Raw genomic sequence first — 26,572 nt, 5'->3', positions numbered from 1 at the left:
ATTTGTAGCCCCTCCCCTTGGCTCCACGCATGAATCTTGTGTAGGTCTGATGATAGATTTTCTGAGAGACAGTTTAGAAGAGACGGGTTCTCTTCAAGGCTTCTCTCTGAAGACGAAGAGAAACGCTTCAATGCCGATGGAATTATATCTAACTCGAAAGGAAAGCCCGAGACCCCATTCGTACTCACTGAGGAAAAGTCTCATCTCACCAAGTTGAATTCGCCTTTATTTGTAGCTGCATAGAAAAATATCCATTAGCAGCTTACTTAAGTATAGAATATTGATAAAAAGTTCCATTACTCATATTTGTGCGCATGTCGTTTTTCACCTATCTCAGCAATTCCTACCAAATAATTCGCGCCCACGTAATGACAGAGATGATCGCATGTTCCGCAGTACCTACCTTCAGTTCATGCAGCTCCAGGCAATTGCTCACTGAAATCAGGCAAGTACTATGTTCGGTATAAACCAGAATTTAAGCAGAGGTAACTGTGAGAATTGCAGAAACATCGATTGCTCGAGGGTGAAGTATGTTGCAGAATGAGGGTCATGGGAGATATTTAAGACAGAAGCAGTTGATCAATGCACCTACACTCTCTTTCGAGGAGTTATAAATCATAAAAATTGTTTCATTCCTTTGAAGATGCAAAATATAATCTCGAGTCATTGTTGATAAAAATAAGGCCATTTTCCCCTTGTGATTAGTATTACATAAACGTAGTTTTTTTTAAATCAACTTCATTTTGCCATCCACTGTTTTAAATTGTGCGGATGAAGAATAAGAAAAATCATTCCAGCCAACGTGCGCAGCCTTCAGTACAATGCGATTATAAATTCGTGGCCCATGGACAGAAGATGATATCCAGCCTGGGGGAATCTACTTTGAAGTAGGTCAGTTTTCTGGAGCCATTTATTCAGAAAACGTTTCCGTAAAAGGCACAACGCAATATAATCATCTCGAATCTTCGACTCGCGGTCTACGATGTGTTATTTGAGCGCTCGAGTCATCGCCGGAAGGGAGGAGTAGAATCGCAATGCAAAACCCGCAGCCCTGCAGCACCCTGCAATTGCAACCTGCTTGACTCCGAAGCGCTTTGACCCCTCACCCCCTTCTAGGTCTTGCACCCCCCTTACAGCGATGCCGAATGATGGAGGGGACGGCTAGGAGCGAAGCGAGAATGCCGTAGCAAGCTAAAAATCGAAACTCGGTCGTATGGAATCGATTTCGATTGAAAATTCCAATTGAAATCGAAATTTGGCAAATCGATTTTAGGCAAAAATATAAATCGATTTTCCAATTCCTCGTTTAGATAGATAGGGAATATCCATATGTATTGATTTTAAATATATATCCATTGATGTATACGTAATATCCATAGAAAATATAAACCTAATATCGACAACGCCCAGACGCCTGGAAACTCAGTTTCCTTATTCTAGCGTAACCGGTAGAAAGATGCAAAAAATCCAGACCGTAAGCGAGTCTTCAAAATACTACTAAAAGTGCATATTAGTACGCATTGGATCATGCTTCATTTTCTCAGTTAAAATAATCAATAGATAACATGAATTTTAAGTAAATACGAGTCTTGAGTACTTTAATGCAGGAGTTATCTATTCAAAAGCGATCACATCAAGTTAGTTCTGCTCAACAATTGAAGCACTGATATGGGAAAGTAGCACATGAGTCAGAAAAAAAATCGAAATTTCGTTTATTCTTAGAGAAGGTAGTACATACACGTGCCAACGGCATAGAAAAGGCAGAACAAGTCAATAGGGTGCTTTCCTATTATTTTTATTGCCTAAATCGAAAGATTATTACTCCTGGAGTACGCATTTCACGCTCTTAAATTTTCGAATGACGACATCTATTTTTCGCGATTAAACGAAAAGTGAAAAATTTCAAGTGTGCGAAAACGCGATGGCTAAGTAGGAATGATGGGAAAAGTCCGTGTGAAGTATTTCTGGTTCCCCTGCCGCCTTGTGAGATGACCCTGGGGCGAGGCTTGAGCGCTGATACGACGCAGGCTGCTAGCAGGTAGCTGAGTACCCTGCTAGCAGGTAGCGCTTGGCTTAAATAAGGATTATTATTCCCCTATAAAGCGAAGGAAACTTTCCGACCTTAGCCAGTTTTCGTAGGTGATGATTGAGAGATGTTTCCCTGAGCTCTGTGCCCCATGGATGCATTGGTATTCTCAGACGATGTAAAACTCCTATCTACTCGTATAGAAACTAGGTCCCTGTGACGTCACTTGGAGTGGAATCGCATGGGCGCCAATCTGGCCTTTTTCAAATGAGGTTAAAATTGACCATTGCCATTCGTCTAAACGGGGATTTCTAAAAGCAAATAGTTTGTATATTATGAAAACCCTAATGGTGGGTAACGAATAGCAATCAATGCATTTCGTTTTCTTTGATGAAGGAAACTGTCCTATTAGTACGATACATCAGCTGCTACGATTAACGAAGTTTGTGCACTAACATAAACTTCAAAATGTTGGCAAACCTCTTTCTGTCGTCTCCTGCAAAATTCACATTTTGTGACCTTTCCCATTTCAACGCTCCAATCTGCGTTGGGCATCATCAAAACACAAAGCGTACGGACAAATCAAAATGATATATCAATGGTGCTCGATACACGTCCAGGGACGAACCCAGCTAAACTTCAAATTGTGAAACAGTCACCACAAATAGCACAGTGACCTCTTATACGTAATTTGCGCGGTGCCCTGGATGCGAGTTGGCAGACTGTTGCATCCCATTGACCCGGTCACGCAGTGTTTGAGTTGGTCACCAGCAACGGAATCTGTAACACGACACAAGGCCAAATTATCAAATGAGCTGAGAGCCGCTGAGGTTTCTCATTTTCCGCATAGACTAAAACAAATTACTGTGTATCCATGAAAAAGGTATATATCGATTATAAACACGAACATTTTTAAAATTAGTACTTTAACTTAGTCATTGTGTATAAAATATGCGATGAAAAGCCATTGCTTGACGTGAACCTTGAATGAAGAGAATTCAAGATAAAATTGTGCCAGGAAGGGGAATATGGAAGATAATAATGGAAACGTGGAAATATAATACGACATGGGTCTTGTTCAACTCTAAACTCTTTCAATTTTGAACTAGACTAACGAAGAAAAACAAATGACATGAGTGTACTGTATGTGCACGACCTCGCTTTCTAAACCCGAAGTCGCTGGTTCACTTCCTGGGGAGGGTAGTAGGACGTACATACATGTAATACCAAACGCTGCGCGAGAGAAGACAATAAATTTTAAATATAATTTGTTAAAAAATCAAATGCGACAATAGTTCGGCTTTGAAAAAAATATTAGTTCTATATTAATGTTACATTATGTCTAAAATGTGATAAAATTAAAATGGACACTATACGAATATTTTAATTCCCAAAACGGTCGGTTGATGTATTTAGTTTGAGGTGAATATAGATTTAAAGGAAAATCTTCGTCGAACTGCGGGACCATAGACTCTGGGACACACGATTGTTGAATTGAGGCGGAACGAGTCATGTCACATTTCAGAGGGCGCAATGGAGCAATTGCAATAGTATTCACCCTCTTGTTACATACGTGTGCCGGTTCGATGCATAAGCTATTGACGCACAATACATGAGATGGATCTGTTGAAGATATTGAAGTCTCAGTGCACTCCGAAGACGTGAAGAGATGACGATCACTGAGCGCAGTACGTTGAGGGAATGCATTGAGAGTTGAGGCGATGGTCGCGTCACAAACTCACGCGATTGGTTGGATGCAATTTCGCAGTGAGCGCACTCGCCGCCTCTCCTTGGGATATAAGTGCAATCCTTCCTCGCAATTCGTCTGTCTCCCTCATCACTCCTTCCTTGCGGCTCAACGAGACAACAATTTCACTTGCTTTTCGACTCGACTTAACAGTTCCTCAACTCACGATACCAAAATGTATCGACGACATTAGACGCACATTTCAATCGAAACATCCAACTTCAGTTTGAACGTCACCCATACATAATTTGAATCTTTTATTATTTTTTTACGCGAACATATAGCCTAAAACTTTTCACACACATTAGCGAAATTATCTTTTATTCATCCTAATATTTATGGGTCGATCTCTTAATACAGAGGCTAGCTGCAAGATAAGCGAGTTCACCTACTTGTCGAAAAAGCAGTCGTGGACAAAAAGTGACGCGGGGTTCTGAAGGGGTATTGGTTAAACCTTGGCTAAGATAGGCCATCTAAATGATACTGAAATTCTTTTAAATGCCGCAACTTGGCGATGGGAGACTACCAACGATTATGCCGCCCATCGCCATATGGGGAAGCAACTCTTCTTCAAATAATTGAAGGTGGAGAGCACGGTGGTCAGTAGAGCGACACACATTTCACTGGTTGCATTTACTGTAATGTATTATCATATAACCATTCCGAGGAGTCACCGCTACTCCAATCATTTACATAAGTAAAAGTCAAGTTGTCATCCTATTGAGTAAAATATTCCGGATGTAAGCCATTAGGATTCATTCATTTGGATCTTCAGGCGGGGGCTACTCGAGAGGTTGACGCTAAATTGGGACGCGACAACATTTCTCCATCTCCAATGTCAATTTGTCGCGTCCATTCTCATGGGTCAGAGGCGGTAAGATCGCTTCGAACTTGCGGTAAACTAGAGAACCTGAAGGTGGAGACGCAAAGAATGGAAGTGGGCATTCTAGGAATCAGCGAAATGAAGTGACCGAAAGAGGGATAATTTTGGAGTGGAATGCTGAGCAAGATTACATGCACTGCATCTGGGAATGGCAGCGTGGAAGTAATCCTCAGAAAGAGTGCCGGAATGAGAATAAAAAGCAGACTGCAGTTCAATGAAAGAATAATCAAGGTTAAGAAAAAATCCGGCAGTGGAACAGGCTTACATGGAATTCTCACGAATATGTTGTGTAAAAGATTAGCCGTTGGGGGAATTAGTTGAGAGATGCTTCAAAGAAATCGTAGGATTATCTAATGACTGTGGCCAATGATGATCTTTAATTCGCACAAAATCGAGGGCTGTGGCGATAAGGAGTGGCCTTCGAATAGCGAATGAGCAATATTCCACAAAAATAACTATTAATTCGGCACGGGTGTCAATGTGACCACATCGTAATCGTCACTATTGGGGTGAATTCGCTGCAATTTGCTCCTGTCCATCCCAATCCATCCCAGTCTTGCTAAAATGAAATGCACTCGGAATTCAAGGCAAGGGGTCTCCTTAATCTCTCTATCACTCAGAGATTTAACTCGAAGGTTGCTTTGTATTTTAGAGGGTAGAGCTCACCCCACACTAAGCCAAAAGTGTGTGATTTTTGGAGGGGTCCCATAGATAGTTTCAATGGTTGTATCGCGCAATTCTCTCTTTCAACTGAAGAATTAAAGCCCCGTGGCAGGAAAACCGTGGATGGAGTGATGGAGCGGTGGACTGGCTTCACTTAAGTGATACTTACAAATGAAATGGATTTACGGAGCGAGGATGAAGAGAGAAGGCGAAGATAATTGATGCATTGAGCGTCTATGTACAACATCACTGCTTCGCAATTCGGAGCTTTATTTCAATGGTGGTACACTAAAATATTTCAGTACATTGCGAGGTAAAGACGAGCGTATCTAATCACTTAAAGAAATGGCTCCTTTTGTGTTGATTTAATAATAATTTTTCCCAATTTCTTTGCCCAATTTCATGCAAGATTCAAATCACTTACATTTTCCTTTATCGGCCGGCTTTAATACGTTTTGTACGCCTGAAGATAAATGAAATATATTGAAACCGGTGCTGAAAGGGAAATTAAAGTATTCGTGGAACGTGAATGGAATATGAAAGAGAAGATTTCGCACCGCTGCGAAAACAGTCGTCCAAAATTATATATTATAAACACTACTTGATATTCACAAACTTTTTATATTCAAATTGAGTCAATTTCACCAGTTGACGCATCAAACTATTTATTAAATTCAGTCTTTATATTTTTGAGTCAACACCAGTTACAGGTATTTGAGCTGAACGCAGCGACATGCTCATGTAAGAAGCGTGATTTGACCCTAATTTCAGCGTGCTATGCGGAGGAAATGACCGGCAGCTGAGGTCACTTGCGCCGTGGGAGAAGGGGAGAGTGGAGGGAAACCCTGTGTTATCTAGCGCTTACAATGAAACGTCCCCTCTGACGGACGGTGGTCGCGGCTCCCTTTGAAAAACAATCCAACAGGGATCGGTCATTCTTCGAGAAAACCTTATCACCGCCGGGCGTTGAACCAGAATCCACAGGGTGGGAGGCAAACTGTAACCACCAAACCAGCTGCACGAACCCCTAATAACAGCGTCAGTTTGCGTTTTTGATGTTCATCATGATTAAGAAATTAGCGAAGCGAGCATTCGTCAAAAGATCGCACATATTCCAACAGCAATCAAGAATTTTCCGCTGCCTTGGCAAGCACTGAGGAAATATTACGCGATACATTTTACAGAACAAAAATGCGGATTTTAAAATGAAAAATATCCATAATTATAGTACGGAAACACAATGTTTTGTGGCGACAGGTCGATGAATGGCAATTGAAAAAACATATCATGAAATTATTATGAGAATGAAATACACTTGCGTCTTCAGTGTGCTGTTTATTTTTCCAATATTTATTGCTTTCTACTGAGCCATTTTGCTTGAAAAAAGAATTATCCTGGTGTCGTGGTGCTTGAACATATCCTTCCTCAAGCAAATTCATTTTAGCAGAAGGCCTTCCGGAAAGAGGCAAAGAGACGACCGATAAAGCAACCATGAAAATAAGATGATTCCAAGGGCTGAGACCGGAAGTCAGGAATGAATATCGGCACAAACCTCGCCGCTATCGCTTTCAATTTTGGCGGAACGCTTTGCGGGGGTGAATTTATTGAGTTATGGGGGCGAATTGAGCGAGGGAGCAAAAAGCGTTGGCCCCTCCCTCGAGAGGAAGGCGGTAATCTCTCCAATTCAATTTGTCGAATCCCACGGATACAAGAAGTGGCGCGTTAAAGGGAGAAGATGAGCAGAAATGGCAATCACCCCGCCAACGCATTGTCTCCGCCAGCAGCACCTCCCTCATTCGGCAGTCGGCAAACAAACGCCGCGAATGGCAACTAAGTCATCTCGCCATTGACTCTACTGCAGGAGCCCTTGCTTATTTCCTGCAGTCAGTCTGACCCGTTGCGTTGGCAACGCCACCTCGGCGTCAACCCTAACGTTTGAAAGGAAACAGCAACGATTGGCTCTCTTTTTAATGCAACGAATCTCAACGTAACTCTGCATCCATTTGATATAAATGCACAAAAACAAATGTATTAAAACATATTTTGAGTTTATCGATAACGCAGAGCAAAATTCGCTGAAAAAACTCCATAAGCAATTTCAACAGTGAATTTATTTTATCCATGATGAAAGTAATGCATATTGTTCACAATGGAAGGAGTGATGTTTGAGCACTTAGTATGCGAGCGATATCTTCACCTTAGGCGTCAAAGCACATCCCGCGCAACCTCTCACTCATCCTAAGAGGTTTTTGGCCCCGAAACCCCGAAACCCCGATAACCCCGAAAAAATCAGTGATATTTGAATTAGGGTGAAGACAATTTTTCCCGTTTAATTTAGCATACACATACGTATAAAAAAATATATGCTCATAACAAAGTGACGAAATTGTGTTTAGTTTCCAAAGACATTTTATATATCTATGAATATTCACAATAGGCCCATGAAATACTTAACTATCGGAATTGCCTAGCTCTTATTTGAAATAGATTACCTTGTAGGATAGATTACCTTTGAAATAACACCCGAACAGGTCTTGAAATAGCAAACTCCCATGAAGTTGCCAGCAGAGCATCGCGCAGACGCAAATGTGGACTGATCTCCAAGGATGCCAAAGAGAGCGAGAAAAGAAAATGTTTAGTTAGGCGCTGCACACAGATCCACCCACCCTATTCCTCTGCACGCTTTCACTTTCTCCACACGAGGGGAGGGCTCCTCGTAGACAATTCGCCCAACGAAGGATTTCAGTGGGAAGGAAGGGATAAAAGACGCCCAAAGCGAGAGCGAAGAAGCAGCGACGGGGAGTGGGAGCGGGACTTTCCCTTTTCAGACGAAGCCTCCAATCCCTTCATCCCTACCTCTGCAACAACAGACAACCCTAGGCAACCGGCCGTTTACACCACTGTTAGTTTTCCCAATGTTTTCGAATAGATTTTGTTTCCATTCTTCTCAAATATCTTCATTTCGGCTAAAAAATTAATACAATTTCAATTGTGGACAATAGAATTTATGCTACCATGCTCTGGTCTCATACATATTACCTCAGGCATCAAACTGCTGGCATTTATACTACCAAACTATTTATACTACCAAAGTCAAACCATTTGAAAAGCGAAAAAGTAAAACATCTACATACCTACATGGGATTAACATGAACTAACTCTAGAAACTTAAGACTGACGTTGATTAATTGTGGAGAAATATTAACCGAGAAAAAGCGCCCATTCCAAGGCTGAAAGTGATAAAATTCAACGCTAAAACTAAGAGAATTAAAGCTCGCACCAAGAAATAAAATTCTCAAAATTTCAGCTCACTACATTGGATGCGATGGGAATGTCAGCAAAATAATTTTCAGAATCGGTCGAAATGCCGAGTTTCTGGTTGTAGTCACCATTTATAATCCGTCAAAAGCTTCACACGCGGAAAATTATTCATTCCGCAACAATACTAAATATCATTAGACACAAAATATCACCAAGGAGGGAAAAATAAGTGAAAAATCGAAAAAAACCTCCGCAAAAGTCCAAGAGAGATGAGTATGGAGGAGAGGATGTAGAGAAGGACATGGGAAGAATAAGCGCAGAGCGGAGTGAAAGAAGTGGAATGCATGGAAGGAGATTTGCATCGACAGGCCCATTCACAAAGAATCGACTGCGTCAAATTACTATTAGCAATAGACAGCGTATTATACAACAAGTTGGTTAAAATGAAATACACGCCATCAAAGTAGGAAAACAGGAAATTTCCTAGGGAAATAAATCTCACAAAATCACATCAATCGATCGGAAAAAACGATTACAAAAATAATACAAATAATAGAATAAGCACTCGATTTGGTGAAACTAGAATAAACTACACTGAACAATTTGCTCACATTAAAAATGAAAGGACGATGTGAATTGGACAGGCATAAAGAGTATGAATGAAGCAGCGGTTTACGTTCTCTGTAGATCTCTCAGGGTTGATGTGAAACTGAGCTTACTTTCTGATATTTAGATCTCTATATCCTGCGCATGTTACAAATTGAGTTATATTAACCAGCCCAGCAAAATTTTCCGTTGCAATTATGGGAAAATTCACTCCAAAATACCAAATTCTCTCCTCACCCATGATAAAAATACGAACCTGAGTGTTTATTAAAAGCTACTCCCTTTCCAGAAAAGAAACATCAACGCCAATCATGATGAGGGCTTAACTGCCAGAAATGCCATATTGATTGTTAGCGCACTAGTAGAAATCATGCTAGGGATTGCAAACATCTTGGAGATTGCATGGACTCTCGCGTTCCAGTTTTTTTTTCAGTACACCTGATTGGGTAGTTAGGGAGGAACAGCACTTGAGGAAATGTGGGAGATAAAAAAGACATAAGATGGAGAGTGGGGATCTGTGTGTAGCAAATTCTGACAATGAAAATGAGAAATATGTACCATTTTCTGGACAAGAATGCTTTGTGAGCGGGGAGGGAGAGAATTGGATTTATAAAAAGAGTGAAGGGAAATACTTATTGTGAATTTGGAAAAGGGATTCCGATTTGGGGATGAAGGGAAGTTGGTGTAGATCCCACAACGATCCGCATAATCTTACAGTAACAGGCAGATGATCTTTCATAATGACATTTCTTGTTTCCTGTCGTTCAGTTCCTGGACCTGTATTTATTTTTAAATCCACATAGCGATCACGGGAAAATGGTCTCTTTCACATATACCAATCCCATGGCTATCCAGAATGCTTTGGATCAGCGACGGTTTGGTGAGGCTTTCCGCATTCGGGATACGCGTGGCTTACGCTGACGATGAAATTTTAATTGGAGCATCGGCGAGGCAGGAAAGAAATAAGGTTTGGTTGGAGTCACGGGAAGACAGGGTTCCCCAGGGATTAACGATTCATGAGAAGCGCCATAAAAAGCAGCAGGAGTGAACACGCCCACGAGAAACATTTTTCTCCGGAAGCCATCACTTTTTAATTAGAGGATTCGTTTTTGGCGTGCTTAGAAAATATACGTCAATGGCGAGTTTTACCCGATTGAAGGACAGCAAAATTCAGACGAGAGGTAAAATGCAAATCCACGAGAATTCTCGTCTCATGAGCATTTGATTCTGTGAAGGAGGCAGGGCCATGACATAGGATGTGAAACAAACGCTTTCTGGGTGTGCCATTGACACGGGGGAGGCGAGTGGCATATGACGGCATTTGCGCCATGAAGAAGTCGGCGACGCCACGAAAACGAAAGGCCCCAAAGGGACCACGGCGACGGACGGAGTTCTGTGCTTCAAGTGCCCACCGCAAAGCACTCCAACAGCAATCGGAATAACCTCCGTAAAATTCTCTGCCACTGCTAAGAATCGAATCTAGCGATTCGATCGTTGGATTATTCTTCCTCATAGATTACTCCTCTAAAATCGCTGGCACAGCAATAGTTTTTACAGGTTTCGCTAGTGGTAGTACCCGTCCGTCTTTGTGACGGTGCGGGATTCCTCGTCCCTTCCCTATCCCGCCCAAAGAGGCGTCGTCGGGCTCCTAAAACGGCGGCGCCTCCTTCCTTTCTCCTTCCTATCCTCCCCCTTCTGCGGTGCAGAGGTGAAAAGCAAGCGCTTACAGACCCTGCCCCAGGAGTGTATCCTTGCCAGCCCGCCTTGAGGTCTCGTTCCATTTGCTAAGAATCGAACCCGGGCCCACGTGGAGGGAAAGCAACAGTCTTCACTCAACGATCCGTCCCTCCACCACCTCCTCCTTGTCCTCCACACCCCTACTCCACCCACACGCGATGCTTTTCTTCATCTGCACGTCCCAAAATGTCAGCTTTCGACCTCGCGGCTTTCCACCGCCGCCCTAAAATATCATCCATATCGCTGACCTCCCTTGACCTCTTCTCCTTGCACTCAAATCCTCCATGTTGTGCGTAGGTACCTCTCTCTTCATATTCCTAATTGCACTCTCATTTCGTTATTTCTCTATGCTTCGATTTTTACGTCTTGCCATTTCCTACACTTTATTCGTTTGGTGGTCAATCCAATTTAAGAAGTCTTTGTTCCGTTTTTGGGACCTTATCAAATAATATATCGGTTTACATAATATACAAATAATATGCACATTTAATGTACCAGTCTTGGTGTTCCACCATAGGAGGGTGGCTCCGTGAGCTGACACGCGTCGCACGCATTAAATAACAGTGGAAAGTGCGAATACCTTTCATTTCAATATAAAATGGCCCATCATATCTCATTTTCAGCTCCTATAAACTTTTATTCGTTAAGAGCGCTGAGACATCGTGAGTTTGAGCATCGGGCTGCTGACTGAGTGGTCTCGGGTTCGACTACCGTGGCCTTTGCACGATCCCAAATGCGTACAATTATTTCTAATTGGGGTGACCCCTTTGTTTTATTCCGAATGTGAGTGTGCCTGAGGATAGCTCTTCCCTCACCAACCTTAAACTGATTCACTGAAGCAGTCTTTGTCGCTGAAAATTGAATCGACCCATGCGTGTGACTCTTCCTGGCACTTCATCTGTCGCTAGCTATGATTTAAATGACTTCATACCGTCATACTGCTTTGGCACAACTGCTCTCATTTACACGCTGCCGTAAAGCCAAAAAGTGTGAACATAATAAAACAATATGTGCTTTCAGCATAATGTGCATGATATTAAATCAGATAATGGTGAATTTACATGTAAGAGCTTGGTAGGACTAAATTACTCCTCGTAATTGGGGAAATATCAAATTGATCAGCTCCACAGAATTCATTTGGCAACAAATTTCACACGTACTTTAATCTAAATGCGTAAAAATTAATTTATGTTCAAACAAATTAGCCTTGTTAAAAATAAATAAATAAATTTGCGTCAAATGAAGACGGCAAAAGTGGAAGCTACCTATTAGAAATAATCTACTGTCTGTTTTTTTATTAAATTATTTTGGTTCGATAAATGAGTTGAATTATTTTTTACGTACTTTCAAACTTCAATGCAGGGGAATAAATTTCATTTTCAAAAAACCCCACTAGGATTTCAAAGGATAGCAATTTCAAGGGGTTTCAGTTTTACCTAAGCCAATAATGAAACTTACGTTAACCGATTAAATTATCGGAGAAGCGCCCTTTTTGAAGTTTCAATCTTTTAATGGATTGGAAAAAATACTGAAAGCTTTCATTAAAACTTAAATGATGTTTCTCTTTCTCCGTCATACTTCTAAAGCGGTCATGACATTGGCTTGACGGAAGAAATGGAACATTCCACTTTTGAGAACAATTGCTATTGTTAAATTACGGGCTCTAATATGGAAAGAAGTCACGCAATGCTTTCTGCAGAATGTGTGGAAATGCTTGGCGCAAGTATCTACTGTTTGGTCATGTGTGGTAAATCAAAAAGATGTAACTCGAAGGCCATGGCAGGGTAGATTTATTTCTTTCATGCTAATTTTCACTCCGAAACACCACAAAAATTAGCGATTTTACGGAAAGTAGGATTTATGCGCTTTCCGAATGATCACCGAGCAGCCATTATTTTTGTACAGGATGTGAACTTTATTATCTTTCTATAAAAAAATTCATGCTTGAAAAATATTTGAATTTTTAGAAATTATGTTGGACTTTATGAGACTTAACCTCGTCTAATCACCACCAATGTCTGATCAACTTTGTGTCCGCTGTAGTAGATATGGAAACTCCTCATGAGTATGTATCGGGTGGGACTCACACAAAATACATTTCCTGGAACGGTGATACTATAGTATGAAGCAGTCTTCACTGGTGAAATGGAAAATATAATACAATTGTAATACACACCTACAATTTCATCATTGCTCTTCGTGAATTTGTAATGAATGAATGGCATTTTAGTAAACACATTTTACTAAAGTTGGATGTTGAAAACCCCAAATTACAATTGTAAAAAATTAGATTTTTGTATCCGAAGATGTATATATTTGCCTTATAAAATTAGCTATGAATGATTAATAACTTGTGTAGTTTGCTAGGGAATGAAGCTCCTACCATTAAAATCTAGTTTTTGAGTTTCCTGTATGTTAGCACAATTTTATTCAAGTGCACGTATTACATTATGGCCATTTACCAACACATTCTTATGTTGGCCACTTGCATTTTAATTCCTTGATTTCTCCACAAATTTCTCCAAAAACAGGGTGAAAAAGTTAATAAATGATATTTTGCAGCATATGTCCACCTGAGGAACAATACCTTCGCTTGCAATTTGAAAAATATGCTGAAATTACGATAGTGTCATCAACTGAATTCGTTTTTCCGTTACACTTGTTGTAAAATTTTTATAATAGGTCCTTCTCATAGAACTTCCTATTTGTTATACATTCCCAAGTAGTGAGGACTAGCCAAGAAATGGCTGATATATTCTGACCAAATGTGATTTATACAAATTTCTAACTTCTGAATCCATGCTTCTACAATGAGCTCTTACACAGAGTTTAATTGATTTTCTGCATCGCCGTGCGTATAAGGGCTTTCATTTGTTTTTTTGTTTATCGAAAACTAATTTTGTTAACATTTTATATTTCATACCTTCATATGGTTACATTTTTTTCTTTTTCTGTAATATGTTTTTCTAATAAGAGAGCATAGAGAAGGATTTGAAGAAGACGTTGACAGACATGGAAAGGACAATGGCCAGATATCAGCTGAAAATCAACAAAAAGAAGACTAAGATATTTGTTTGCTGCAAAATAGAGGAGGCTAAAACAAACATCAACCTAGGAAAGCATAAGCTTGAAGAGGTGAACGAGTTCTCTTACCTGGGAAGCCGAATTACCAGCGATGGACGGAGCAAGAAAGAAATACTAAGTAGAATAGCGCAGGCAAAGAAGGCTTTCTACAAAAAGAAGAATCTTCTTACAGCTGAAAATACCAGCATAGAAGTAAGGAAACAATTCATCAGATGATACATATGGAGTATGTTTCTCTATGGAAGCGAGGCTTGGACGTTGACTGCAGCAGAGAAGTTGAGGAAACTAAAAGAGGTGTGCAGGAAAAGAGAGGAGATTAGGACAATCAACAACTTCGGGATGCATAAGCTTGAAGAGGTGAAAGTATTTCTTTTACCTAGGAAGTCGAATTACCTACTATGGACAAAGCAAACAAAATAGTCAGTAGAATAGTGCAGGCGAAGAGGGCTTTGTACAAAATGTTGAATATTCTTACAGCTGAGATTACAAGCATGGAAGTAAGGAATCAATTCATCAAATGCTACATATGGAGTCTGTTTCTCTATGGAAGAGAGGCTTGGACGTTGACAGCAGCAGAGAAGTTGAGAGTGGAAGCATTCGAAATGTGGTGCTACCGAAGAATGATGAAGATAAAATGGATTGACCGTGTGAGTAATCAGAAAGTGCTAAGGAGAGTAGGAGAAAAGAGAAGCCTCCTAAAAACATTAAGCAGAAGAAGGGACAACTTAGTTGGCCACATTTTGAGGCACGATGGTCTGATGAAGACAATCGTTGAAGGACAAGTGGAAGGGAAAAAGGGCAAGGGACGGCCCCGAATGAGTTATATAGGACAGGTTATAAAGGATGTAAAAGAGAATAAATATGTAGCTATGAAGAGATTAGCGGATAGGAGAGAGAAATGGAGAGCTGCGTCAAACCAATCTTAGGATTGTTGACTAATGATGATGAGTAAATTATTTGTTCATTTCTTTGCTAGGTTCTTGCTTTTTATCAATCATTTAACAGTTATTCGAGCCATTTTCCTTCATTATTATTACTTATTCCCATAGTCCTTCAGTTTATCATTTTGTCATTTGCGAGATCTAAAATATCTTTAACAAGCTGCGAAAACTTTCGAACTGTATCGGATTAGACGCATTTTCACTTATTCTTCAACATGGACGAATTAAAGGTGAATTTTTTATTGACGGGCCAGCGGGCCATGTAGATTTAACTATCCTGCTTGCTCTAGGGCCTAATTCAAATTTAATAAATGCTAATTAAAGGTGTAGTAATAAAAATAAAATGTTTTCCGTATCGAATGTGATATTCGACAAATATTTCTGTAATTTACAACGGTAGAAATCACCTCAAATATAAAGTTGAAGATCATCTGTTGAAATTGCAGTTGAGAGATTGATCTCCAAAACTTCAAATAACAGTTAGGTAAGAAAATTACGGTTTTCATTGCTTTCATTTCTATCTCAAATATCTTCTACTTTTGACTCATCAGCTACAGATGAACAAAAACGCGATTTTTTCCTGAAAAAATGCATAAATTTAGTAACTGTAAAAAATACGCAATTTGGACCTTATTTTATGCTAATCATCAGATTGCATAGCAATTTTCATTTCTTTCCTTTTGGGTACCAGTTCAAACGTAATGACTGCGAAGTGAACTCAGCTACGAAAATTCATGGTTTTAAACCGTTGCTCCCATAAGAAAGAGCAATCCTCTCTAAAGAGATAAAAAATCATTTATTTTCAAGGGTTAAGATTGTATAAAGATAAATTTAATTTTAAAAAATGTGTGCTAAAAATTAGGATGATAACGCTAACGATAACTAAAAGATTGGGACACAAGTTATATTCTTTAACTTCTTCGTATATAACATCCGCATAAAATATACGAGAGCCAAACTTATCCAATTTACAAATGGAAAAGTAGAGTGTTTTCCCAACAGAGTATCAAGTTGGAATGAGAGAGAAAGGTGATCTTTGTTTTTTGTCGTTTACCCCTTATCCAGAATTAATGTCAACTGTAGATTCACAAAGTGAGTTCAAGTTGAAGGTTAGAGTAGTACGAGAATGTTCTACCGTACATTTAACCTTGCAATGTCAGATTTTGCTAGGGCTCAGAACATTATGCCTGTCCATTTTCCTCGCATTCATTTGCCACAACCCACAATCCTAAATGAAAAAAATTGTAGACCATAGCTGAAAAAAGGGAAAAAAATCTCACTGCGGAATCCCGAGAAGCAATGAAGGAGAGAGTTATCAATATATATCTACATGTTGCACAGAGTCCGTGAAAGCCATCTCACATTTAGCGATTCACCTATGATTTACGCCAATGAACAGAATAATTTTTCGAAATTTAAAATAATAAAGTCCTTACCTTATGATATTTTGCATAATCATTCTAATAAAAATATGAAACGGTGTGAAATCAATGTGACCTATGAGGGAAATGACCTCCTTATTAGTGATGGTATGATGTTATCAGTAAATAATACCATGAAAATATCATGTTGCACGAGGAGTATTTTCCCCTGGGCCAGAAGAGATTGCATGAGGACTTACTAGCCTAGAAGAAACACTCTCCAGCCGCAGTCGACAGATTGTCGGTAGGACATTCTTTGTTTGACAAGGACACCAGGTTTTTACTAGAGGAAGTAGCAGCACATGTCTGGTTAGAAAAACGCGGAAGAAACGGGGCGACCAGGAATTCGTGGGCGGGAGACGCGCGCATTCCGCGGACGATGTTTCTTATCGGAGCACACGGTTATCCGGAGGTGGAGTATATGCGTAGGGCTCAGCAAAGCGTTAAAGGCATAAACCGTCCAACCGCAGCGAGGAAGTAGCGCACGAGGAAAAATGTAGAAGCGGAAGTTGGATGGCCATTGGGGGAGAGATGAGAGTGTTTCATCTTTAAAGCGAGGGGGATGGGAATAGGGCACGCCGTACACGAAATTGGGTGATACGAGGAAACGGTTGGAAATATCAGCGAACACAGACCATCCCATCATAAAATAAACAGCTATAGAGCAGGAGATAGTTGTTGCGTAATATTTCTATGACCGTGCGGTGTGCATGTGGCGGTCTTCTTGCATGCTGCATGTTGGTGATTTGTCACCCTCTGCCAAACACCCTAGAGGTGGCTCGCAGGCTATTATGCAGATGTAGATCATCAATAAACTATTATGTACTCTACTAAATATCTCCGTACTGACTAGAAAATAATGAATCTATTTCTTAAAATTTATATCGCTCATAACATCATGGCCGTAGTCACGTGCACTAAATAAGGACAGTATATGTTGCATTGCAGTTAAATTAAGTCTTTCGAGCATGTCAAAGGAGATGAAAAATGAAGAATAATACTAATGATACAAACATGAAATTTTATTCAAGAATAAATTTTTTATCAGTAGTGAAATTTATTTATCGTCAATGATGTCTTATTATAAATAAAACTCAAATTAGGGCTGTGACTTAGGTTAGTGTCATGAATAATTTAATTTTCACCCTGATATATTATTTCTTCTTGGTTAATGTGCTCAATCTGCTCCTTTGTGCTTAGATGTGCGACCTGTCCATTCGAAAATTCTCTGGCTAATAATGCTTTCTCTTCACATCTTAATTTTCTTTTTCATGTCTTAGAATATTTCATTTATGACATTTCACACTCCAAACGCTCCGTCCGCTTTATTTCCTCCGTCGCTCAACTCACTTCCATTCGCCTGCCACCGCTGCACTGCATTCTCCACTTTAGTAAGATTAAATCACTCATATAATTTGACCTTCCAAGTGATTCTAGGATCCCTTCTCTTCCAAGATTTTACTCTTATCATTAATGGAATCCTATAAATTGGACCATGGGAGTCTGTGAATTGAGCATCAGAGCATAGGGCTGGAATTAACGGAGTAATTTCATCGGATGCAGGGGAAAGGTGGTGAATTGAATAGTGTCCGCTAGCTTGAAATAAGAGCCTCTCGAAGATAAAGATGGTGCTTGAAAGTCTCAGCTGTGTCTGGGGGGATGATTTTATAAGCACAAAAATATCTTTTGGCGAGATATATATTAGCGAAGGAAGTCCCAACGGGAATGAAAATTGAAAGAAATTGAGTAAAAACTGAATTATTGAATTGTAAACTTAAAGACGCGTGTAACTAACTCGCTGTCTTTCCCTCCTCGTATATGACGAATTGCGGAGTGCATTCCTCTTCTGTCACTCTTACGACTGCTTTGTTATATTTTCTTGCTTCACCTGATTGATCATTTAATTTTTAAAGCACTGAAGGAACAAGTGACTTTGTACGCAGTCACGCGCACGGGTGCAAAGTTAAATACACCAAAGGATGAAGTTCGCCATGAAAAAATATTTGACTTAGCCGGGATTCGAACCCGGATCTCCCGATTGCCGGTCAGGCGTGCTACCAGTTACACCACCAAGCCATCTTCTCAGAGCGAACTTCGGGGTGGGTTTTACCGAACAAGATGTTGACGTCACAAGTCCACACTGTGGCACATGTGGCGAGGGTCGTGCTTACTAAGCCACTGTCGGGGAGAAAAACCCTTATTTTCCGCTGGTCTGCGGCGACGATTTTCAAAGCACTGAAGGAACAAGTGACTTTGTACGCAGTCACGCGCACGGGTGCAAAGTTAAATACACCAAAGGATGAAGTTCGCCATGAAAAAATATTTGACTTAGCCGGGATTCGAACCCGGATCTCCCGATTGCCGGTCAGGCGTGCTACCAGTTACACCACCAAGCCATCTTCTCAGAGCGAACTTCGGGGTGGGTTTTACCGAACAAGATGTTGACGTCACAAGTCCACACTGTGGCACATGTGGCGAGGGTCGTGCTTACTAAGCCACTGTCGGGGAGAAAAACCCTTATTTTCCGCTGGTCTGCGGCGACGATTTTCAAAGCACTGAAGGAACAAGTGACTTTGTACGCAGTCACGCGCACGGGTGCAAAGTTAAATACACCAAAGGATGAAGTTCGCCATGAAAAAATATTTGACTTAGCCGGGATTCGAACCCGGATCTCCCGATTGCCGGTCAGGCGTGCTACCAGTTACACCACCAAGCCATCTTCTCAGAGCGAACTTCGGGGTGGGTTTTACCGAACAAGATGTTGACGTCACAAGTCCACACTGTGGCACATGTGGCGAGGGTCGTGCTTACTAAGCCACTGTCGGGGAGAAAAACCCTTATTTTCCGCTGGTCTGCGGCGACGATTTTCAAAGCACTGAAGGAACAAGTGACTTTGTACGCAGTCACGCGCACGGGTGCAAAGTTAAATACACCAAAGGATGAAGTTCGCCATGAAAAAATATTTGACTTAGCCGGGATTCGAACCCGGATCTCCCGATTGCCGGTCAGGCGTGCTACCAGTTACACCACCAAGCCATCTTCTCAGAGCGAACTTCGGGGTGGGTTTTACCGAACAAGATGTTGACGTCACAAGTCCACACTGTGGCACATGTGGCGAGGGTCGTGCTTACTAAGCCACTGTCGGGGAGAAAAACCCTTATTTTCCGCTGGTCTGCGGCGACGATTTTCAAAGCACTGAAGGAACAAGTGACTTTGTACGCAGTCACGCGCACGGGTGCAAAGTTAAATACACCAAAGGATGAAGTTCGCCATGAAAAAATATTTGACTTAGCCGGGATTCGAACCCGGATCTCCCGATTGCCGGTCAGGCGTGCTACCAGTTACACCACCAAGCCATCTTCTCAGAGCGAACTTCGGGGTGGGTTTTACCGAACAAGATGTTGACGTCACAAGTCCACACTGTGGCACATGTGGCGAGGGTCGTGCTTACTAAGCCACTGTCGGGGAGAAAAACCCTTATTTTCCGCTGGTCTGCGGCGACGATTTTCAAAGCACTGAAGGAACAAGTGACTTTGTACGCAGTCACGCGCACGGGTGCAAAGTTAAATACACCAAAGGATGAAGTTCGCCATGAAAAAATATTTGACTTAGCCGGGATTCGAACCCGGATCTCCCGATTGCCGGTCAGGCGTGCTACCAGTTACACCACCAATCCGGGTTCGAATCCCGGCTAAGTCAAATATTTTTTCATGGCGAACTTCATCCTTTGGTGTATTTAACTTTGCACCCGTGCGCGTGACTGCGTACAAAGTCACTTGTTCCTTCAGTGCTTTGAAAATCGTCGCCGCAGACCAGCGGAAAATAAGGGTTTTTCTCCCCGACAGTGGCTTAGTAAGCACGACCCTCGCCACATGTGCCACAGTGTGGACTTGTGACGTCAACATCTTGTTCGGTAAAACCCACCCCGAAGTTCGCTCTGAGAAGATGGCTTGGTGGTGTAACTGGTAGCACGCCTGACCGGCAATCGGGAGATCCGGGTTCGAATCCCGGCTAAGTCAAATATTTTTTCATGGCGAACTTCATCCTTTGGTGTATTTAACTTTGCACCCGTGCGCGTGACTGCGTACAAAGTCACTTGTTCCTTCAGTGCTTTGAAAATCGTCGCCGCAGACCAGCGGAAAATAAGGGTTTTTCTCCCCGACAGTGGCTTAGTAAGCACGACCCTCGCCACATGTGCCACAGTGTGGACTTGTGACGTCAACATCTTGTTCGGTAAAACCCACCCCGAAGTTCGCTCTGAGAAGATGGCTTGGTGGTGTAACTGGTAGCACGCCTGACCGGCAATCGGGAGATCCGGGTTCGAATCCCGGCTAAGTCAAATATTTTTTCATGGCGAACTTCATCCTTTGGTGTATTTAACTTTGCACCCGTGCGCGTGACTGCGTACAAAGTCACTTGTTCCTTCAGTGCTTTGAAAATCGTCGCCGCAGACCAGCGGAAAATAAGGGTTTTTCTCCCCGACAGTGGCTTAGTAAGCACGACCCTCGCCACATGTGCCACAGTGTGGACTTGTGACGTCAACATCTTGTTCGGTAAAACCCACCCCGAAGTTCGCTCTGAGAAGATGGCTTGGTGGTGTAACTGGTAGCACGCCTGACCGGTAATCGGGAGATCCGGGTTCGAATCCCGGCTAAGTCAAATATTTTTTCATGGCGAACTTCATCCTTTGGTGTATTTAACTTTGCACCCGTGCGCGTGACTGCGTACAAAGTCACTTGTTCCTTCAGTGCTTTGAAAATCGTCGCCGCAGACCAGCGGAAAATAAGGGTTTTTCTCCCCGACAGTGGCTTAGTAAGCACGACCCTCGCCACATGTGCCACAGTGTGGACTTGTGACGTCAACATCTTGTTCGGTAAAACCCACCCCGAAGTTCGCTCTGAGAAGATGGCTTGGTGGTGTAACTGGTAGCACGCCTGACCGGCAATCGGGAGATCCGGGTTCGAATCCCGGCTAAGTCAAATATTTTTTCATGGCGAACTTCATCCTTTGGTGTATTTAACTTTGCACCCGTGCGCGTGACTGCGTACAAAGTCACTTGTTCCTTCAGTGCTTTGAAAATCGTCGCCGCAGACCAGCGGAAAATAAGGGTTTTTCTCCCCGACAGTGGCTTAGTAAGCACGACCCTCGCCACATGTGCCACAGTGTGGACTTGTGACGTCAACATCTTGTTCGGTAAAACCCACCCCGAAGTTCGCTCTGAGAAGATGGCTTGGTGGTGTAACTGGTAGCACGCCTGACCGGCAATCGGGAGATCCGGGTTCGAATCCCGGCTAAGTCAAATATTTTTTCATGGCGAACTTCATCCTTTGGTGTATTTAACTTTGCATTTAATTTTTCTTTTCTTTTAACTGCTTTGTCATTTCTTCTGTTTTCTCTCTTCTGCGTCACCCTCCTTTAACTTTCATACTCTCTTCTATTGCTTCTTTTATCCCTACCAGCCATTATTTCACTCTCTCTTTATTCGTTTCGAACTGCTCCAACGCATTCCGCATCCAACCAGTCCCTCTTCCTTTCCGCCCGTCTTTCATCAATTTTTTCTTCTGATAATTCTTTAATGATTATCTCTTAGCCATTCCATCTTTCCTTATATCTGGATCTCAAAATGTGTTCTCTCTGCTCCTCTTTGTCTCACTTCTAAGCTCTCTGGGATGTTCACTTTTCCAACATTCCAATTTTGTTCTAATTGGTTTGGATGTTACTTTGGTTTTGATAATTTTTGTCCATTTATGACCCTTACTAAGTAGTGGTCAGAGTCGCAGTTGGGGCTCCTGCAGTCTCTGACATCAATGAAGCGAAGATGAATGCCTTCCCTTGGTCAGCACGTGAATCATTTCATTAATTATCCTGGGACTTTCCAAGTACCAAAGTGTACTCGTTAGATAGAGAAACAAGTGCTGTTTATATAAATTCTGTACTTCTGAATCTCATCTGCTACTTGTTTCACGTTTCTTGGCTTCAGCATTGTTCTAATATTCCATGTGGCAATCCGTAATTCGTGTTTCCATTTTCGCGAAAGCCATTATATCCATCCACCTGAGGCTGATCTTTGTTTTCATGATATTATGATAGATTTCCAATTGTTGGGGTTGGTAGCCCTACGACCTCGAGGACCTGGGTTTTTGCTCAGGGCTCTCCGTCCTCTGACCTTTGATGATCCAACACCTCACAGAAAAACTGGCTATGGTCCACCTCGAGTAGAATGCTATTTCCTCGGTACCCATTCTTTCCTCGATGATCATTCTATCTACTGATCGTTCCCACCCCTTCGTTGTATAAGGGACGAATGTGCCTTTAATTTAATGGAGGGAAAACAAATCAAGAAAATGTGAATCAAGGAGACATTCCTACACTTATGATGCCCATCCTTAGATCGCTCAAAACGTTACCACCTTCATTTCATTCTCATACATGTCGTAATAAGAAATGCCTGCTCGATTGTCTTTAAAATTCTCTGCTATGATTGCTTCATCTTTTCTTTCGATGTGGGTTTAGAGGCACAAGGATATAAAGCTGTATCATCATCTTTATCATCATCATTGTGTGTAAACCTATCATCACTTTGTGGAAATCAACAAGGTACGATATAATCGACATGGTATTTTAAAAGTTTTGGAATGCAACAGGTTTAGCGAAAGATGAGAAACCATATTTTAAAGTAAAACTCAAGGAAGATGCTTAAAGTAATAGGGGATAGATACGAGGATTTTTTAACCTCCCATTGCTCAGCAAAGACATCATGCAAGTGACAGGCGGGTACTGCGCGAATAGGGCAACTGCGAGTTCTCCGCACCACACGCTCAAGTCATTTCTGATCTAAAGTTGTTAGTTTATGGTTAGTAGCAATCTCATTAACTACATACACTGCCTCAATTGATTCTCCCGCCAAATGTGCACTGCGGAGCGACAGCCAGAAAACTCGCGAAATAGCTTCAGCATCGACTTGTATTGAACTTAATGCCGATAAAAGAGAATTTTAACGTTAATACACTGTGGCTAGAGTTTGCAACTGAGTGAAAAATTACGCCGATTCTGACTCCAAACGTAAGAGAGCATAGGTGACTTCTGGAAGTGTTCTGATCCGTGACAACGCCCTTCATCTCAGCGCTGATGCAGCCCAACTTTTCTCCCTGAGCAATTTCAATGGCACAATTTCTATCACCCGCCGTGCCATTCTGACCTATTGCCGTGTGACTTTCATCTTTACGCTGGATTGAAGATGTGGATACAACGGAAGCATTTTCAAACGGGCGATGAGCAACAGGAAAAAGGAAAAATTCGTAGGAAGTCATTGGCGGCAACATCCATAGAGGAAGGTATAACGAAGCTTGTTCACAGACACGACCAATTCATCTATCGCTGAGGCCATTATGTCGAATGGACACCACAATTGCGATCAATATTTAGCAATAAAATAATTTTTTATCGAACACTTCGTCTTCTGTTCATGACCCATCGGGGTTCGAAAAAAAAAACCGCCCTCAAAGATCAACAATGAATTAGTCTCTGCATTTCTTCCGGGTTTCCTTCCGCGTCAGCTTGCTTGTAGACAACAGTTTTGCTGGCTATCCTGCCAGCGTCTTCAGGTCGAAACTGTTGTCTACAAGCAAGCTGACGCGGAAGTAAACCCGGAAGAAATGCAGAGATCAAACCATCGCCGCGGAAACCTACGTTCTAAAATTAATTAGTCTAGGACATACCCGCGCGTAAAAAAATATAGGATAGTTTACATACTACATACATACATTGAAAGATCAATAGCATATTTAATCCTATGCGTGCATATTAAATGTATTAAATACGATTTAGTTTTCCAGATTATACCTATTTATACACTGAATGCAATCGCTATATTTTATACATTTTCTACGCATTAAAATAAGTTGTTTTCATTAAAAAAAACTTTTTACTACCTATTTTAAATTAATAATTACTCTTTTGTTATCCCCATCAATATTCTGCTTAATGTATTCTGTTCTATCATAAAATACTCATGCAACCCTGTTTTAAAGAAGGCTACCTTTAAACTTCGTTTCAAGGATTAAGGGAGGAAGTTCCAAATTGTCTTCATGTTATTTGGGATGGATTCTAAAAGGTGTAGTGAATGAGGATAAGGAAAATATTTGGATTTGAGCGGGTGAAATCGATCAGATGATTTTCATTAAACATTTTGAGCAGATAAAGGGGATTTCTATTTTCAAAAAGTTTACATGAAAGCATTCCCAAGCGATATTTTCTCTTATTTTGAAACTTAAGCCACCTCAATTGTATATGATATAGGAATATGTTATTTGTTCATCTTTGCTCAGTTGGAATATAAATATTTTACGTGAATGTATATTTCTTCGAATTTTTTTAATTAAATGCAAAAATTCTCTCGTTGGTCGGGTAATGCTTTAAGAATTCGTGTTCAAATGATTCGATGAGCCCAATGCAACGTTTGGAGGACGATGAGTAACGGACGGTAACTATGTCGACCCATTTGCACCATCTTAAATTGTGAAATCCGGTTCAGCGGAGTACAATGGGGATATTGAGATAACATTGTAAATCTTAGTTTAGAATGAGCGTATTCTGCAAATCCACCACCCACACTTCCTTCCCTATCGTTTGGAATATAATGAGCATCAAACCATTCAAAAGGTCACTTCATTTCGGGAAAACAAGAGTGAAACAACGTTAACAATTTCAAAAAAGACGTGTAATGTGTGGGAGTGGTAGCTGAATTCAAGGGAGTAGAAATTGGCACGGCCTGTGGAAAACTGATGATTATCATGTTTTTATTCCCCGCAATTTCCGTCACTGAGTGCGATGAATAGCTATTGATTAATGGATTTCATGGGGAGGAATGAGGGATATTAATGCGATGATAATGAGGTGATTTGTGGTATGCGCGAGCATCATGAAAAAAAGCAAAATTATATTCGTACCGTGGATTACTAATTAAAAACATATTTTGATATCGAAAATGAATTACACAATTTAACGAGGTGTAACCTATTGAAAAATAAATAAATGGAAGGGGAAAAATAAAATACTCACTGAATATGATGATGACTAATGGGTAATAATATTTTGAGAGAGATATTGGCCAATTTAAATGACGGGAAATATTGTCCACCGCTGACGAGACCGCGCTTTGACCAATTTTCATAAATTCGAGATGAATTCAAATTCAAATAGATAGCTTTTATTGCTCTTTTAAATTATTTTTTATAAGTGCAGGTTTGTTGATTCAGAGGAACAAAATATTCTCTCCCTTGAGACAGTACAAATCCATCGCCATCTTTCCCTTGTATTTTTATTTGTGCACATTTTACTTCTCTTCGGCATATTTCCCTGCCTTTGTTCGGATCGGATTCGGTTCACACATAATTATTCCAACAAACATGTTGTTTAGATTTAAATGCCAAACAACACCATGCGTTTGCCAGAGCAGCAATCGTAAGGTAATAACGGAAATTAGACGAAGTCAGGGCCATTTTCTTTACATTTCGGGATACAAAATCACAAGCATGGTTTGCAAGTGAAAGGAAGAAAATGTCTTTCCGCCAAGATTGCAATGTTGAGTGAGAAAATAGGTTATATAAAAGGTATGGAATTTCACGTGATGCTACTTCCCAATTACAATTACATCCCTCTTTATTTCCTTATAATTATCAGCTTTTCCGGTGTCCTTTTTTGTGATGGAATTATCTCCAAGAGGAGCTCTCTATCTACTAGGAGCAAAGCTAATGTGTATGCTTCCTATGCAATCGGTCTTCTCATGACCTTTGCTGGAAATGTCCACTCCCTAAAAGACTTGTCATTGATCTGTTACAAATCAATTCATACGCATGCCACATGCTATAGTACCTCAAAATAATGCTATCAATATTAATGTATGCATTTAAAGAGGGGAATATGTGATCGAATGTCCCTAAAGTAAAACACTCGCGCGGTAAACCCTCATATTTTGCTCCCCCTTGAAGAGAACACGATGTTTGGGTCCAATAGAAGGGGATAAAGCTCAGCCTAAACTTACATTCGAGTCGAACAGAGTTGCCCATGGACAGGAGTAATTGACATTCGCAATGCTAAATTAAATTTAGAAAATGGAAATTTAATTACACCATTATTTTGTAATATTCTCGTTAATCATAACGCCTGTTGTCCTAACGCAGCCCACCGCACACCAATCCGTGC

The 26,572-nt window shown here is 41.0% G+C and overlaps 1 non-coding gene across 1 annotated transcript; it reads left to right on the top strand.

The window, feature by feature from the left end:
• Window positions 1-20,956: 20,956 nt before the first annotated feature.
• Trnat-ggu lies at window positions 20,957-21,028 on the top strand. The gene has a single exon. It is a non-coding gene; the product is annotated as a tRNA-Thr (tRNA).
• The last annotated feature ends 5,544 nt before the right edge of the window (window positions 21,029-26,572 follow it).

The sequence above is a fragment of the Ischnura elegans genome, chromosome 8 (assembly GCF_921293095.1).
Source record: "Ischnura elegans chromosome 8, ioIscEleg1.1, whole genome shotgun sequence".
NCBI lineage: Eukaryota > Metazoa > Arthropoda > Insecta > Odonata > Coenagrionidae > Ischnura > Ischnura elegans.
The sequence above is the reverse complement of the archived record's forward strand: the minus strand, read 5'-3'. Positions and strand labels throughout refer to the sequence as shown.